The 17,204-nt window shown below is 43.0% G+C and overlaps 1 long non-coding RNA gene across 1 annotated transcript in view; it reads left to right on the plus strand.

The window, feature by feature from the left end:
- The window catches only part of LOC138581306 (uncharacterized), a 278,360-nt gene extending 261,514 nt beyond the window's left edge, over positions 1-16,846 (plus strand). The window contains exon 5 of the long non-coding RNA XR_011304514.1: positions 12,143-16,846. This is a non-coding gene — a long non-coding RNA (uncharacterized lncRNA). The remainder of the gene's footprint in view (positions 1-12,142) is intronic.
- Positions 16,847-17,204: the final 358 nt, after the last annotated feature.

Here is a 17,204-nt window from a genome sequence, read left to right on the forward strand (position 1 = left end):
GTCGGGGTTATGGAGGGGCCAAGCAAGCTGCTGCGTCTCAGAACTGTTGCGCAGAGCAGCTGTGAGGCTGAGCACTGCGACACGCGGGTCTGCAGAGGCAGGTGCCCGGGGCAGCAGCCAGTCACTGTTTTCAGATAGAGATAGACCATGCACAGCCCATAACCCGGGCATCCGTCCATTTGGACCCATTACATAGAAACTGCTCATTCTACTTTCCCCCCCCCCCAGAAATGTGTACAATGAGTCTTGTTTTTGTTTTTGGCATAAAAAAGCCGCAGATTTATTTTCCACAACATCATAAAAACCACACTGCACACATTAGTGAAAATAATTCTGAAGATGCGGCGACTACTCAGTGTCCAACCATCTGCTTCCCCCTTTTTTTCGCAAAGTCCAGTAAAGGCCCAACTCTCCCCTCCCCTTCCGCCTGAGCCTCGCCTGCCCATGCAGGGAGAGTGCTGTTTCCTTGGGGGAAGCTGAGCCCTTGTTGTTCCCCCAGACGTCCCTGCCGCTTAGGCTCCCAAGGGGCGCTGGTCTGAGAAGAGCGAAGACCCTTCCGGCTTTCTCCTGGCTCATCCGGAGTCTGTCTCTTGTGTTTGGTCGCCCAAACACCGCCACATCGCCTCATCGTCCTGCGACGTCCACGACCAGGCTTGTCTGTTCCTTTCCCTATTGTAGGGTGGGTGGGTGGGAAAACGAAATCCTCTTCGTGGTCCTTACGGGCGGACGTCCTTCTGTCAAGGCTGGATGGAAGAGCCTGCCCGCTATAAAGGGGGTAACTCCGCCCCTTCCATTGTCGCCCTTCGCGGGCTTTCTTGCTTTCTGCCGCGCTTTCCGCCGGCGCCTCCCCTTCGACCTGAGGGGGAAGGGGGAGGACAGGAGGAGGACACTGCCCGGGTTATAGGGGTGCCTCCTCCATTTTCCTTTGGTTTTGTTCGTCATCACTGGCATTAACCCATGTTTGATGGAGTGCAAAGGTCCCCCGCTCCCACAAGGGTGCTGGACCTCTTCCCGCCAGTTCAGAGGCATCCCTCAGGACAGGGTAGCTCCACAGCCCCACAGCATATGTGACCTAACAGCATATACGGCCGTGATACCCGCTCCGGTGATACTTGGCATGAAGTGCAGAGTAGGCAGGGGGACACAGGGAGGCGGAGAGGGCTGAGTCATGCCTCTCTCAGTGCTTTCTGCTTATGCACGTGCACTCCAGTAGTTTTGTGTTGGGACACGCTGATAATATGGGAGGCACCCGGAAGAACTGGGAGGTAGTAAAAAGAAACATTACATGTGTTTGAAGGGGAGAGAATAGTGTAGGATTCCTAGATGAATGCAGAAATACCACAACAATGTGCATAACTGTGGCCACATGGGCATGACACTGTTGAGGCGGACATCACCCTTTTCTGGGAACCATTTTAAAGCATGCCTGAAACTGTGCCAGATTCCCAAATAGTGGCGCAAATGAAAGAACCGCAGAGAATGTGTTTGTTTCATTTGCGCTACTTTCTGAATTGCTCAGGTCCCCTTTTTCTCAAAGGTGACCTGAGCATTTCATGATGGGCTGGACAACCATGCTAAGATACACATGGCCTCATTACGACCCAGGCGGTAAGTTACCGCCTGGGTCGTACCCTTACCACCATGGCGTAAACTATGTTTACGCCATGGTGGTTGGCGGATTTACCGCCCCATTCCAAGGTGAGTGGGGTGGTAAATCCCCATTTCCCATTTTACCCTTCCCCATTCCCATTTTTGCCCCATAGGGCATAATGGGAATGGGGAAAGGCGCTAATTACGCCACCGTAAATTACGGTGGCGTAATTAGCACCAAGGTCCCTTTGCTGCATGGGTTTTAACGCCTGCAAAAAGCAGGCGTTAAAATTGCCATCCCGCAAAGGGACCTTGGAATCAGGCGTTAAGGGGCGGCACCGTTTACGGCGCCGTAAACCCCTTAACGCCTGGGTCCTAATGAGGGCCACAGTCCAGCACCCTGGCATATATTAGTGTCAGGTGAGCTCTTCAGACACTAATGTATGGCAGGCAGGGGCGGCCTTAAGGCCAGCAGCGTCCTGGGCGAAATGGTGCCCCCCCTCCAACCGCACCCTCCTGGCTAACAGGGAGTGGGGTGGAAGGGGGCGGGCCAGGATGGGCAAGGTTTTTTTTTGGGGGGGTTTTTGGGTTTTTTTAACCTCCTCGCTCTGGCGAGGAGTTTAATTAGGGCGCGTTAGCACCCCATTGTCATTGCATGAGCCCGCCATCACAGGTTCATTCAATGACAATGTGGTGCCTGCCACACCTTCTGCCACCACGCCTGCTCGGGGGAGCGCTTGAAAGACTCCCCGGAGCTGGCGTGGTGGGCGGCTAATGGCGCCTTTTCTTGTGAAAAGTGTCCACGGCGGAGGGGCTCATTTAAATGCACCCACCGCCGCGGGCACATTTTACAGTAAAAGGCCGCCTGCTGAGCCTTGTCCCACAACGCCAGCTCGGGGGGAGCTCTTGAAAGACTCCCCAAAGCTGGCGTGGCAGGGGCAAAAGGCGCCCGGCTCGCCCCCCCCCCCCCAAGGCCGGCTCTGATGACGGGCTCCCAGCAACCATGGTGTCGCTCGCAGCACACTTCTCAGGTGTGAGGCTGTCATGATTTGCACCTCCCTCTGCGCCTGTTTCAAAAGGTGCCGGAGGATGACCCTCCATTCTGCACACTTAAAAGCGCATCTATTTGTGAATTCGGGATGTGCTTTTAAATGCCCGGAAACACCCCCTTTATTTGCGCAAATGTGCAAAAAGCGGGTAAAAGGGGATTCTCAGTAAGCACATCTAAGAGACACTCATTCAGATGCTCTTTGTGAATTTGGCCGCACTTTCTTTTGGCTCAAGGGGGAGCTGCGCATCTCCTTACTAGAGCCCATGCAAGTTTTGAGAATCTGTCCCAGCGTGTTTAATTTGGGCAACACCAGCATGGGGCTGTTTGTTAAAATCGGGTGATCACTACTATTTAAGTGCAACATAGATATCACCAGGCCCTTTTGTTGAACTAGAACAACACTGCAAACCTTTTGTTAAGGCTGGCATCACAATATTTTTGGGGCAATGTTGAAGCTAACTTGACAATGTGCTTTACTGGGCAACTGTTGGCATGGAAATATTAGGACTTGCATCACCATATTGAGGTTGCAGTGTAGAAAAGAGTATACATGTTCAACTTGGGCAACACAGGCATTGCGAGAGATAATTGATGTAGAATAGCTCCTGATCATATATATTACCCTAAGGGTAAATGAAAGATATTTAACTGAATACAATGGTCTGGCCCACAAATCCCCCAAAACAATGTGCCCTCTTGCAATTGTAGTCAAAATCAGACTCAACATGTGTCACATACTTCTAAGATAAGTTCATTTTTTTATTATCAAATAGAATTTTTTATATACAAAAATGACCTAGCTCAGCATCTCAGTATCACAAATTAATAAAAACTGGGTGTAGTGTAGTAGAAAAACCTGGGTCGATGCAGGTTTCCAAGAATACTGCGCTCTTCTTCGGTGCTTGTGTTGAAATGAACCACTTGTATTTTAATCACATTTCGATAAAAGCAAAACAGGAAACATATACACAAGCACAAAGGCCAAAAATTCTGAAAGAAAAGGTGCAATGTAGGTTAATTGTCAGTGATGCACTTTAACTTCATATTAGTATAAAAGCTGAAGATTTTGTGGATGATGAAACTGGGAAAAAGCGCATGTGGGCTGCTTGTGGACCCCTATTGGCGTTCTAGACATGCTAGGGTAAGGCCGGCCTGGCATCGACTGCGGATATGGAAGTAGATTCTGGCTACCAGAATGGCCACTAGAATACACAATCCATGAAGTTCAATGTGAACACCAAAATGTACCTCAGAAAGAGGAAACATGGTACTTGCAAATCAGCAAAACTTTAGTGCGATATTTGCATACATCTGTGCAGGGACAATACTGGAATGAGGGTGGACTTGTTTGTAAACAGCAACAGTTTTTCGCACGTTTACTTGACATTGCAACGTCTGTTGTACACCAAAAAAAGGTCCCTCAGGGTTTTTTCTCTAAACCAGGCCGCACTGAAGATTTTCAACATTTTTTCTTACCATTGACAACGATGAACACTTTTTAGCGGTATGACTGGAAATGTTATAATATGTTATGTTATTTGCGTTTGTATAGCGCCTACTGCCATAGTTCATGGCATTGAAGCGCTTTTGCCTGTTAGAGAGGCAAATAAGGAGTATGATAGAACATTAAGCAGTGGTAGGGAGGCACAAAGTCAGGTAGATAGTTGGGATGAGGGCGAGGGATAGATAAAGTGCTCATTAGGGCATGAAACAGAAAACGAGGAAGAGCCATATGTTCAATTAGACCGAATGTAGTGTGCGACTTAACTGTATTCTATGGGGTGCAGCGCCGAAATGAGACATTGTTGGAGAAGAGGTGCTCACTGCACCAGGGGATATGCCTGGAATGTACTCACTGGATGGTGAGCTGGGGCATGTTGAAACCATTTCCAAGAAAACACAGGCGGCAAAGCTCTTATGCTCCCAACAAGATTTGTCAGGGGTTGTATGTGAGAAATCCTAATTTGCCAATCATCTCCCTGAAAAGCAAGTAATACAAACTCAAATTGTATTATTTTAGGTTTCCTCATTTATTTATGTCATGGTTACCAAAATCCTAGGCTTGTGCGCAAAGTGCTTAAGAAAAACAAGCCTGTCTATGGCTTAGCCATGGTCAGACCTCTGAGCCTTCCACTGTGTCATGGTGAGCCAAGGCATGCTGAAGCAATGCACAAGAAAACACAGTGTGCAAAGCCCCTCCATTTACTGCCTTGAGCCGCAAACGTCCATGTTCTTCTTCTTCTTCAGATGGCTTCTTAAGGGCCAGAGCCAGCGATTTCCATCTGAAGAGGTGTATTTCGCTGTTAGTCACCCTTGTCAGCCGTGCACCACCGTTAAAGCTCCTCCCATTTCCATCTCCCTAACAAACTGAAGGAGGAACCTGCACTGCTTGTCCTCTGACCGAGTTTTCAGGTGAAACAAGTCAGATATTCCCCTCAGTGCCAGCCCAATGCTACTGATCCAGGCTATTAGCAGTTCCCTCTGAATTCTGAGCTTTTCTATATATGGGAACACTGGAAGGAAATATGGGCACATTTAAGGGTGGGATTCCGACCACGTCTTCCTTGGGAGCAGAAGTCCAGTCTGGCCTTCCTGGAGGTTCCTGAGTATGGCAAGGGCCTCTAAGCTAATGGTTATATTGGTGTGTGAGACAGGAATCCTCTTAGGGTGAGGGTGACCGCTTATGGGAGTCAATTTACATAATCCAGCCTATGACTAACCTTCTAACCCTGGGCAGCAGTTACATTGCCCTGTTAAAAGAGGGCATCATGCAAACGCTAGGTCAAAACAGGGGTGTCTGATCTGGTTAACAGATAACATTTCCCTTCTGGGTTTTTCTTATTTTTTTTGGCATGTTTAAGGTTTGCTACCTGCTGTTTTATGGCAGCTTCAAAGGTGCTTGAAAACTACACATTTAAAGAAAAATATTATAATGAACCCTCAACATCATATAACTTGACATATCTCGCTAGTATCAAAGGAAACCAACATCATATTCCCCTCCACCTCCTAAAGGTGTGAATGAGCACATACAGGAGCACTCAGCTACATTTGTGTTAACATGCATTTAACTTTGGGAAAAGAACACATTGATCCCAGCAGAGCAAGACATCACACAACATGTTTGTACAGCTTAAAACATGACATGGCATAACAAAACACAGTGTAACATACCAAATCTAACTGGGAGTGACTTGTTGAAAACCGCCCATGGCATAGACAATGTAGCTCAGTGCAGGCATACAGCAAAACATGTCATTGCAAGGCATCCCAAACAAATAATGTTGCAGCCCAGCAGACGCAGCACCGCGAAGGTAGCTTGTCACACACACAAATGCACACACAGACAAAGAAATGTGCAGACGCATAGAAACACACACACACTTTCGCTGCTCCAGACACTACTATTCCTGGGTTTGAAGTCTTCTGCTGCTCTTGTGGATTAACTGATCTGAAGATGTAAATGGCTTCCCTTTTGCAGAACACAGCCTTTTGGAGGCAAGGAACTCTACCCCTCATACCCTTCCTTCACTCTGCCCTGGGGCAAATTGCTGTTTCCTTTCATTGAGAGGTGACATTGTTCCATACGTGTTAACTCTGTTGGCCAAAGGAAGGAACCATTGGCTCCTTTTTGGTGGGGTAGTGAAGGCCTATCCTTATGAACAACTGTTGGCTTTCAATAAAATAGTTTAGTGCTTTTGAAAATGTTATTTAATTATTTATTTTACTTGACCAAGCACTAGGCTTGTGCTTCTGTGCAAAGTGCTTAAGGACACAAAGCATGTCCTTGGCTTCGTATTGGTCAGACTTGTCAGTCTGACACACTGTCACTGTGTGCCTGAGCCTGTTGTAACCCTACCAGGTAAACACAGGCGGCAAAGCCCTTCTGTTTACTTCCCTACCCGTGGAGTGTAAATTCAGCCCCAGAATGATATAAAGTGAGAGGCCATGCAAGGCCACTACTGCGAGATTAAAACTGACTGATGGATGAGACCCATTGGAGCATGCAGGCCAGCCCAAAACACTTATTTTCCAACATGAGGCCTAATAAATGCGAAAAATGGGCCTCACTCAACTTTACCAAAATGGAAAGGCACTCAGGCGAAGGAAAGTGAGCCTTAGAACTGTAATATTGCTATTTGTGTCCAATGGATTCCAAAAAGACATATGGTGCTGCAGATGCTGACTTCATGTAAATTGGGAAAAGGCACATTTTGACTAACAAAGACAAACAGAAGCATGTTACATTGACTTCTATCTAAGTGAAGTTGTGACTTATATATAAAAGTGAAGCCAAGTGACATATTGCATTTGTCACAAACAGAAACACTTACATTCCAACATATAAACTGACATTTAAATGGAAAGTCCTACTTGGAGTTTTAAAGTGGACATTGGTTTCCCATGGTAAACAATGACCTATTTGTGGATAATGCATAAGGGATGCTCATGTCTTTTCAGCTGTTAGACTAAAGAAATACTTTACACATGGAAAGAAAGCCCAGATTAAAACACCTCTTTTCGATTTAAAATGCCATTTATTTCAGAATTATACATGTAGCTTGTTTTTGCAGCTACCCCCATTGAACTGCTGGGTTGTGCAGCTGGATCACTGACCTCAGAGACCTTTAGCTGAGGCCTACCAGGAAGGCAGGTCTGTTTCAGCAAAATGCTAAAAAATACACTGTTTTCAGATCAAAATTGTGGAAGGGTCAGATAAGGAAAGGCAAGCCTGACCTTTCAGGAGTGTCATGGCCCCAATAAACGGCCTCACATCTTCAAACAGAGAATGGTAATGGAACTTCAAAGACTGTTACATAAACAGCCACTATGGATAAGCAGATGTCCAGGCCATGTGACTTTGGAGAAAACAAAACTGCCTGGGTTTTGAGAAATGGAAACTCAAGGATGGCCCATATTAACGTATTACAATTTAAATAACACGGGACACCTTTTCATTAATAACAGGAGAACTGTGCGTGGTAATGAGGTGATTCAGGACTTATTTTGAGGATCACCGAAAGCCTGTCAGTCCTATGTAAATATCGATTTTATGTGATGTGTAGAATTTAAGCTAATAATAAAAATGTGATTCTAGCCCTCTCATAAATCAGAAAAATCTAAAAGTTGGTGAGGGGATGGAAAGTACAATTAATGTTGGTTCTGTGAAGTTTGATGGTCATAACTATTGGGATTTAGGAATAAACCACGAACAACTATACCGTCCCCAGGGCGGTCCTGCAGTGATCAAAGTAATGTCCTCAGATCCGGTGGACATTGTTGAATCCAAATATATATATATTATTGTGGTTATTTGTAAAGTGCAGAAAGTTGTCATGAGTGACTTTCTGAGAGACAAACATGTAACTTTAAAGGTCATTTTAAAAAGATGCATTTTTCTCCTCCCCTCATTACCCATAATCTAGACCTCCTAAATCTCTTGCCCTATCAGCTGGCAGAGGTGGGCCCTAGAGAGGTGGGGAGAAAATGAATGTCCTATCCAATGCGTGGGAATATTCATAATGTGGATGTGTCATAAGTACTATATAATAGCAGTTCCCTAGGATAGAAAAGGAGAGACAGACAAGGACAGAAACAACAAGGCAGAAGGTAGACAGATAAAGAGAAAAGGAGACACTTGGACACTTGCTGAGGACCTTTGCTTGGAAAATTGGAGCCCTACCTGAGAGAAGCCTGTGGCTGGTGGGAACTTGCTGTGAATAGTGGCCTGAGGTGTGGGCCGCCTATCTGTTACAAAAAAGGGGGTCCTACATTCTGGCTGGCCTCCCGAGCTAAGAACAGAGATCTCCCATGTAAGTAGATACATCCCAAAGCTATCCATTGTGTGGGGGAAACTACCTGCCTTTCCAATTGTTTCAAAAAAAGGTAGCAGGCACTCTCTCCAGAAAGAACATGGCATGATAACCTGCTCTGAGATGAGAGTTTGCATCACACGCTTTTTGCTTACTGTACATTTCACAGATGGGAAATATACATTGCATATCAGTCTTTGTCCCGCCCTCATGGGCAGTCCAGCACCGAAATGCTATAGCAATTCCTCTCTGAACAAGAGTACCAACAGCAACCCCATACACGTGTTTCAGCCTTGTTGGGCCTCCTCAGTGAGGTGAACCTATGCTTCTCTGATCACAGTGAGCAGGGAGTCCACGTCTGGTTGCCCCCAGGTAACTCAGGTTAACCAACCCCAAGTTCCTTGCAAGTAATTCAAAAAAGGTAGCAGGCGTTCCTCTCCAGAAAGAACATGGCATGATAACCTGTTCTGAGATGAGAGTTTGCAGCACATGCTTTTTGCTCACTGTACATTTCACAGATGGGAAATACCCATTTCAGTCTTTGTCCCGCCCTCATGGGCAGTCCAGCACCGAAATGCTATAGCAATTCCTCTCTGAACAACAGTACCAACAGCAACCCCATACACGTGTTTCAGCCTTGTTGGGCCTCCTCAGTGAGGTTAAGCTATGCTTCTCTGATCACAGTGAGCAGGGAGTCCACGTCTGGTTGCCCCCAGGTAACTCAGGGTAACCAACCCCAAGTTCCTTGCAAGTATTTCAAAAAAGGTAGCAGGCGCTCCTCTCCAGAAAGAACATGGCATGATAACCTGCTCTGAGATGAGAGTTTGCAGCACATGGTTTTTGCGCACTGTACCTTTCACAGATGGGATATACCAATTTGCATATCAGTCTTTGTCCCGCCCTCATGGGCAGTCCAGCACCAAAATGCTATAGCAATTCCTCTCTGAACAAGAATACCAACAGCAACCGCATACACGTGTTTCAGCCTTGTTGGGCCTCATCAGTGAGGTGAAGCTGTGCCCCTCTGAGCACAGTGAGCAGGGAGTCCACATCTGGTTGCCCCCAGGTAACTCAGGGTGACCAACCCCAACTTCCTTGCAAGTATTTCAAAAAAGGTAGCAGGCGCTCCTCTCCAGAAATAAATTGTGGGTGGGGGGGCAAAACTGTGTCGACCCTTAGCCATTTCATTAAAATGAATTCAATTCATTCACTCGATGATTCTTGTTAAAATTTTAAATGAACAAATCTCATTCCCAGTGTGTTATAGTTACTCTAGACGATAAAGTAATTGGGTGACCCTATTTTCATGTAACCCCTGACTTCCTTACAGAAGAGTGGTGTCCCTGGTTCCAACTAAGAATCCCAAAACTCTGCCTTTCATTTGAATGTATTGTGTTCACAATCTAATGTTCCTATTAATTCCAAAACAAGAATCCCAAAACCCTGCCTTTCAATTGGATGTGTTCTGTTCCAAACGAAATTCCCAATATACCCCCACTACCCAAACCTTGTCTTTAAACCAGGGGTGTCACAGATAACTGATGCCTGGAGAAGGGGCTGGGGGTGCTGGGAGAAAAGAACGTGTTGCTAAATAAAGGACTGATGGTGTGTTTTTAAAGTTTCCTATGTGTTAATGTGCAATCTAGGATTGATTGCATTTTTATCTCAGGGAATAGTGAATTTCTTCATTGTGATGTAACGTCTGGCAATGTGCTACTAAAGTTGAGAAAACCAATACTTTTTTTAATGAGATAGGAGTATGGAAATTGAATGCACAATTGCTTTAAGGTGAAAAGGCAGAAATATTGTTCCCAAGGAAATATGAAGGATGGAAAACATTTTTTTTAAAGTACAATTTTGGTATTTTCCCATGGAGAGGATGCAACATTTTGTTCAATCTTGGTAGGGAAATGGAAAACTTTGTAAAATGTAAAACTCACAATGTTTTACAAAACAAAGAGCAAAGGTTTGATATGTTTTTAAATGCCGTGTTTGATATATCACAGGAATAATAAAACAAAATGATTGCAGCTGGCACAAGAATGTAGGAGTAACATATGTTTCAAAGTAAGGTGGAGTATATTGATCAAAATAAAAATTGCATTACATTTTTTGAAAATTGTTGAAACCCAGAAAGTGATGATGTGTTTAAAGGACACAGATGACATTGTACACACTGACACTCAGAAAATGTATTGCATAACCCGAATCTTATGAAGTTATTCATGAGAACCAATACAAAACAATCTAGTGCAATCATTCTGGAAAGAGGAATTACTGGTTGTCTTAAGATCCTTTAAGAATGGGAAAACTCCGGGTGATGATGGGATGACAAAGGAATTGTTTGCAACTTTTTTGGAATAAATTGCAGCAAGAATGACTTGACGTTTTAAATGAAGTAAGAATGAATTTACCAAAAAACGTTTTGTGAAGGCATTATTTTTTTTTTGTTTGAAAAGGATGAAAATACAGATCTGCTTAACTGGAGACTGATAAAGATATTAGATGTGCATTATACATGTTATCTGAATATATTAGCAAACTAACAGTAACGTTTTGTTGGAAATTGTAAACTCAGATGAGGTCTCCTTAATCAGAGATGCTGTCAATATATGTTAGATCAGAAACTAAACATTTGTCTTGTAAACTGCAACTTAGAGGAGGCATATGATTGAGTGGCACATACATATTTGTTTTTCGGAATTATAAACTTTACATCTTCCTGTTTTATTTGTTCAATGTGTTGCTAATGTGTATACAGTGAGTATGAGTAAATATTTGGGAAATGGTTGTTTGAGTGAAGGCATAAAAATAAATAATGGTGGGAGACAACGTTGCCCTTTGTTTGCATTGCTGTTTGTAAATTGTATAAAGGTTTAAGGTTATATGTTAAGAGATGATGATGAATTGTCGAGAATGCATATATCAGGTAACAATGGGATTCAGTACAAATGTCTGATGTATATGGTTAAGTGAATGTGATATAGACAAATTAATCTTCTCTAAAGAGGGATTTGGGTCATGCTTTGAGTGTTTCTGCAGTGCCTGGGTTAAGATTGAATGTAGGGAAAAGTGAATGCATGCTGTATGAGACCTGGGTGCGACAACCGAGTAGATGGCTAAATGTTGTTAGAGATTGTAAAATTGTGGGGAATACGTTTGGTTCTTTAGATGAAGATTCAAGAATTTGAGAAGACAAGGTAGTAACAATATCAAAACCACTGGGGTCTTGGCAATTGAGGGCATTATCACTGGAAGGAAAAGTCATGTTCATCAAATCTGTATTATTGTATGTTTCTGTTGTGTTTTACCACCCAGGAAAATTGTTTTATAACTGATCAGGATGATGATGTACTTTTGTTGTGGAGGACGTTTGTAGCAGATAGCGAGAGGTATACTTTATAAAAAGAACTAGGAAGGAGGAAAATAAGTTCAAATTTTGGCAGTTAAACCTATAGAATAGTTCTTTATCATTGAAAAATAAAGCAGCATGTTTTGTGAAGTACTTCTTGTTAAGTGTCTTAGGAATATTGCAAATGGCCAGCCCTGTGCAAAATTGAGCAATATTTTATAATTTTCCTTACAGATATATGATGATTTAAACGTTGTTAATTGAAATTGAGCTATGTGAACAAGAAAAAAAGAATGTGACAACATTTTACACGTTCTTTTACTTGTTCCCTAGCAGATCTGAATCCACTCTGGTTCTTATTTATTTACTGGAAGCATCCCGTTCCTACCTGGCAAGTGATACATGACATTCTCCTGTAAGGCACTCTGTGTATAGAAGAAACTTGGTGAAAAGTCTGCAGTGCCCACAAGAAGGCTGTGAAGCAGAAGAAACACCAAAGAACCTCATGTGGTAATGCGGGAATACTCCTTTGTACAACGGGTCTGAAAGGAGACCAATCAAGAACTAAAAATACACCTCCTGCAGAAGAACATCAACAACAGTTGGTCCTTTTTGGAAGGGAAAAGGGAGGCAGAAAGGTAAACTAATAGCACACAGTTCAGTGTCTACTAGCTTGTGTTGAAGAAAGTATATGGAGAGGATGACGCAATTGAGTGCTCAGGAATTGTATTCTTACACCTAAGACTATTTGGAAAATTACCAAAGCTAGAATATGGGGCTATACCATGAGAAATTTGAGGAAATGAGGCCTGGAGAATGCTATGATATTCTGAAAAAATGACTTTACTCAAAAACCTTGCTAGAGGATTGGGACGAGAGGCGGTGATTTGCAGGACGAAGGCCAGGGATATGTCATATCATTGTCTAAACTGCTGGACACACTTGGGATATGAAAGTCTGCTGAGGAACTGGAAGGTGAGGAGGGCTGGAATATTATTGCTTTGAATAGGGAAAATAATTTGTACCTGTCAGTGAGATTTTGGGGTGTGTTCACAGGAAGCTTTTTTGGACTAAAGTCTTTCATTGGTGTCTGTTGGGAACAGCATTTCAACCAGTGTTATGGCTTGTGAGATTGTTATGGCTCCTATGTTTTTAGATGTTTTAGATTACGCATATTTTAGTCATGGTTCTTATGTTGGAAATGTCGATTGTTTTGTGCAGGGTTTTGATCACATGATATAAGCATTGTTTCATGTTTTATGAAGACAATGGATTAGTTCATGGGAAACTTTCTTTTAATGAAGGCCATGTGGCTTTCATGGAGTCTTTCATTGTATGCTTGACATTTTTGGGTTTCTTAAGGTCTCATGAAGAAGGGATGTGACCAAGCAGTTTGGGCTGGCTACTCTTTTTGGCAGGACCGAGCCTGGTCTGCATATGGTTTTCCCCTTGTGTAATGGAGGCTGAAAAACAATGCCCTGCGGGTTTGCCCAGAGCAATTGTCAGTGGTTAAGATTAATTCATAACCTTCCAGCCATCAACATTCAGTGCTGCACATGGAACTACTGGCAAAAGCCATTAGATCCCAGCAGGACATTAAGTAAGTCAAATGTGGCTTCCTAAGATCCACAGAGTCTTGTTAGATTAGTTTCAACTATAAAGACAACAGACTTGGACTTACTTGTCTTCCCCTTATTTGACGTTCTTTACTTAGGAACCTTGTAAAAATAGTTTTTAATACATTTGAATCAAGTAACAACAACAAAACAAAATAAATGTGGTAGTAAATAAAGGTCATGTTTTATGCTGATCATATGTTGCTATTGGCTACTGAACTTGGGAAAAGTGGACCTAAATTTAAAATGCAAGGAGCAGAGGATGATATTTAGAAGGTATTGGACGCTTATGAACAGCCCTGTAGACAAGGGGCATAGAAGTTATTTTTACTCCTTAGAATGTTCTTGAACAATGAAAAATAGGGAGTAAAAATACTAACAAATATAGGAAACAGACACATAGAGTCCTGTCCCCTGCTTCCACCACCACAGTTCCACAGATATGTTTGGATCAGTGCTACCAGCAGAGCAATGGCCCAGGAAGAGGAAGAGGATCTAATATTTGAAGAGGACCTTTAATTTTGGCAGGGTAGATGGATAGCAAACAAAATATCATTTTTAGAATTAAAAAATATTTGCATATCTTTTGAAAATATCCACAATCAGAGTGGGAATTAGATTTTTACTCCCCAAAAATCACCTAAATTGGGCTTGCCAATTAAATAAAGGTGTGATGGGACCAATATTATGTAAAGTCATTATTTCCTTAATAGGACTAACTGTTGTCTCCCATATGTGGCCATCTGGTGCTGGGAGGATTAGAAGCAACTCGTCCTTAACAACACTATTTATGGGAAAAGAAAGGTGCTCAAATGCTTTCTGAACAGCAAATGGTTGTCCTCTACAGACTTGCTGCTATGACAGAAAATGGATACCCTGCTCCCTCGTTCTCGGCTTCATGTATACAAGCACCAAATGAGCACCAAGTGTGTAGGAGGATAGGGGGTGAATGTTTTCCTCATGAATTGTGGGCCATTTCCATAAATTGCCTTATGTACCAAGCAAGCAGTTTTACATTTTGTGCACTCATGCCTTGACCAGACACCAATATACGTCATGCAGGTCTGGGGAGATTTGTGTTGTAATGTGTGTGGGAGCCTCTGTGATGGAAACACAAAGATGCCGCATGGATTCACCAGCTACTGCTCATGTTTCAGGACCCAGCCCTTCCTTTAATCAATTTAGCGTGTCAACGCTAATTACCTCATTGTGCCTCCTTCTCCTCTTGAGCTCTGAGCATTGCCTCACACCGTGATCTCACAACATCCCTCCTCACAATATTAGAAAACCTTTGAACTCTTTGACCGTGTCTGTTGTAATGTTCATGAATCATTATGCTCATCAAGGAGCAAGTCTCTGAACTTCTAAAGGAACTTCCAAGTGGTACAGTCTCTGCTGAATGTGTCTAGTGTTTCTTCCCCGTTCATTCCTGGTCATCAATGGTTGGGTGTTGCTCGCTGTACTCATTGAACCCTTAACCTCAACTACCCTCCAGCGATGTCTCTCATAAGGCATGCACAGCTTGTGTCTGGGGTGTCTGTTGCTCAGCACGAACCATTCACCTCTCGGCAATATGACAGGCAGCATCTTCCCTTCTCACCCTTCCACTCGCATTTCAATTTACCTGTTTCTGACAGGCATTTGGCACATCCACTGTCTGCATTGGGTGGTATGTGAGTGTCAGAATCCACCCTCTTGAACTTTGTTTCATCAGGGATTCAGGAGGCAACAGCAGTAGTGGAGTGAGGCAGATGTGGGCATTCACTCACGTATGCAGTGAGTGCTCTTTGGATGTCTTGTACATGCACCAAGCAGCAAACCTTTTCCAAGGTAGGCATTGATCATTCAGCCTCACTCTGGCATGGGGCCATGCAAAGGCAGTCCTTTTATAATTATTATTTATTTATTTGTTTCAGTTCATCAAGAACCTTTACAAAATATAAAATATTAAAACACAAATATATACATATACAAATTAATAGACAAATATACATAAGGAGATACATGAACAAATATGCCTAAACGAAATGCCTAAACAAATATCCCTAAACCAAGACCAGCATATACATACCAAAGCATAACTTCGTCCTTTTATGTATGATAGAAAGTTCTGCAAGAATGCACAAAATTCTGTCTCCTGAAACAGTGCGTCATTGCCTCACATGACGGTCTCAAAGAATCCATGACACGCCAAGATCTTTTCCAACATTGAAATTATGTTGTGAGTTGCTGTGGGTGTGATCAATTGAAGGAAGAGGAAATGAGTGAATTCATCAATAAGGACGATGTCATGTTGGTCTGATAGGATAGTTCCGAAATCTACGTGTATGACTTGCCCCAGTGATGTGCTTTGCGATGGCACTTCGATGGTAAATTCTCTTTCATGTCTCCCGATGGCTTTGCACTAAAGCACCATCTCATATCAATTCATATCCATAGGGCGCAGAATAAATCTGCAGAAGACTTTTGTGTCCGCATAACACAGCATCTACTTTTGACGTTCACGCTCAACTAGTCCTATCCTATATAGAAGACAATATCGTAATAGCCCCTATTGCAGCTTTCTTAGATGCTGGATCAAATGACAAGAGCATGGTTAACTAACATTTTGATCAAGACCCTATATAATCACATCATGGGCTATGTTATAAATAACCTGCCTCTGGGAAGGATTTAAGTCTTCTGACAGTGCCTGACTCTCTTACAAAAGCTCATAATTATAGAATAATATTGGACCTTAGGAATGAACGGAAGACGATAAGGGAGAATATTGCTTTGGATTGACCACTCAATCGTTCCATGGCTGCCATCTCTTTTGGCACCGGGATGCAGCCATATCTTGCCCAGAGCCCCCATGTGTGGGCTAGATGCCTTATAACGAGGTGCAGGTAACTCAGCAGTGCTAGCTCATATATGTTATGGTCCTTTATATCATTTTTGTCCAAACATCTTTCAAGTGGTTTTTCTTCAACAGAAAATATAAAGTGATCAGAAAACGCTTTTTAATTCCTTTGCGATGATTGTGGCCCTGGTTCATGGAATTATTTGCGTGTAAAACGGGTTTTTGCGTGCCATTCTGCCCATAAATCCCCATTCATCAAACAGGGATTTGGGGACAGAATGGCACGCAAATCCGCAGTTTAGACGCAACAATTCCATGCATCAGGGCCTGTGTGCTTTTAAAGAAAGTCATTCAGCTTTTTTTATACCTTTGGGCCAATTCACCAGCTAACTATTGGTCTCTCATTCCATTTTCAAAAAGAGCAATGTTTAGTATCAATTAGAAAATCGTTAACTTAAGAGATATTTTAAAATGTAATGTATTACATGTTTTATCTCTTAGCCAAAAACCTGTGTGCATGCTATAAATATTAAATGTGATGGACATTTATTATTCCAAATAAAGTTGATGTGATGTGTGGTACTTTCTGCTCAAGACCTTGAAACCAGACTTTTCCTCACAGCCAAGCTTTCATTTTGGTAGGGCCCTGATTTCTAGTGGGTGCCAAATCAAGAACTTTGCCAATCACAGTTGTTGATATGATTGTATTGAGTGACGCTGCAACAAACCTTTAAGGGGCGGGCATGTGACCGTTATTGCATTCCCCATAGACACGTCATGGGTGCAGCAACCTTGGCATTATATAGTCAATTCTTCTCAAGGCAGGTGTGCCATTGGCCAGAGTGAATCATTTGCATAATGAGCTGTAGGAGTACACCTCTTGTAGTTGCTTCCGCTATTTCATTGAGTGACGTGGAGATGGGGATGGCTGTGTTTGCAA

Source organism: Ambystoma mexicanum, chromosome 3p (assembly GCF_040938575.1).
Source record: "Ambystoma mexicanum isolate Mex_15411 chromosome 3p, UKY_AmexF1_1, whole genome shotgun sequence".
Taxonomy (NCBI): Eukaryota; Metazoa; Chordata; class Amphibia; order Caudata; family Ambystomatidae; genus Ambystoma; species Ambystoma mexicanum.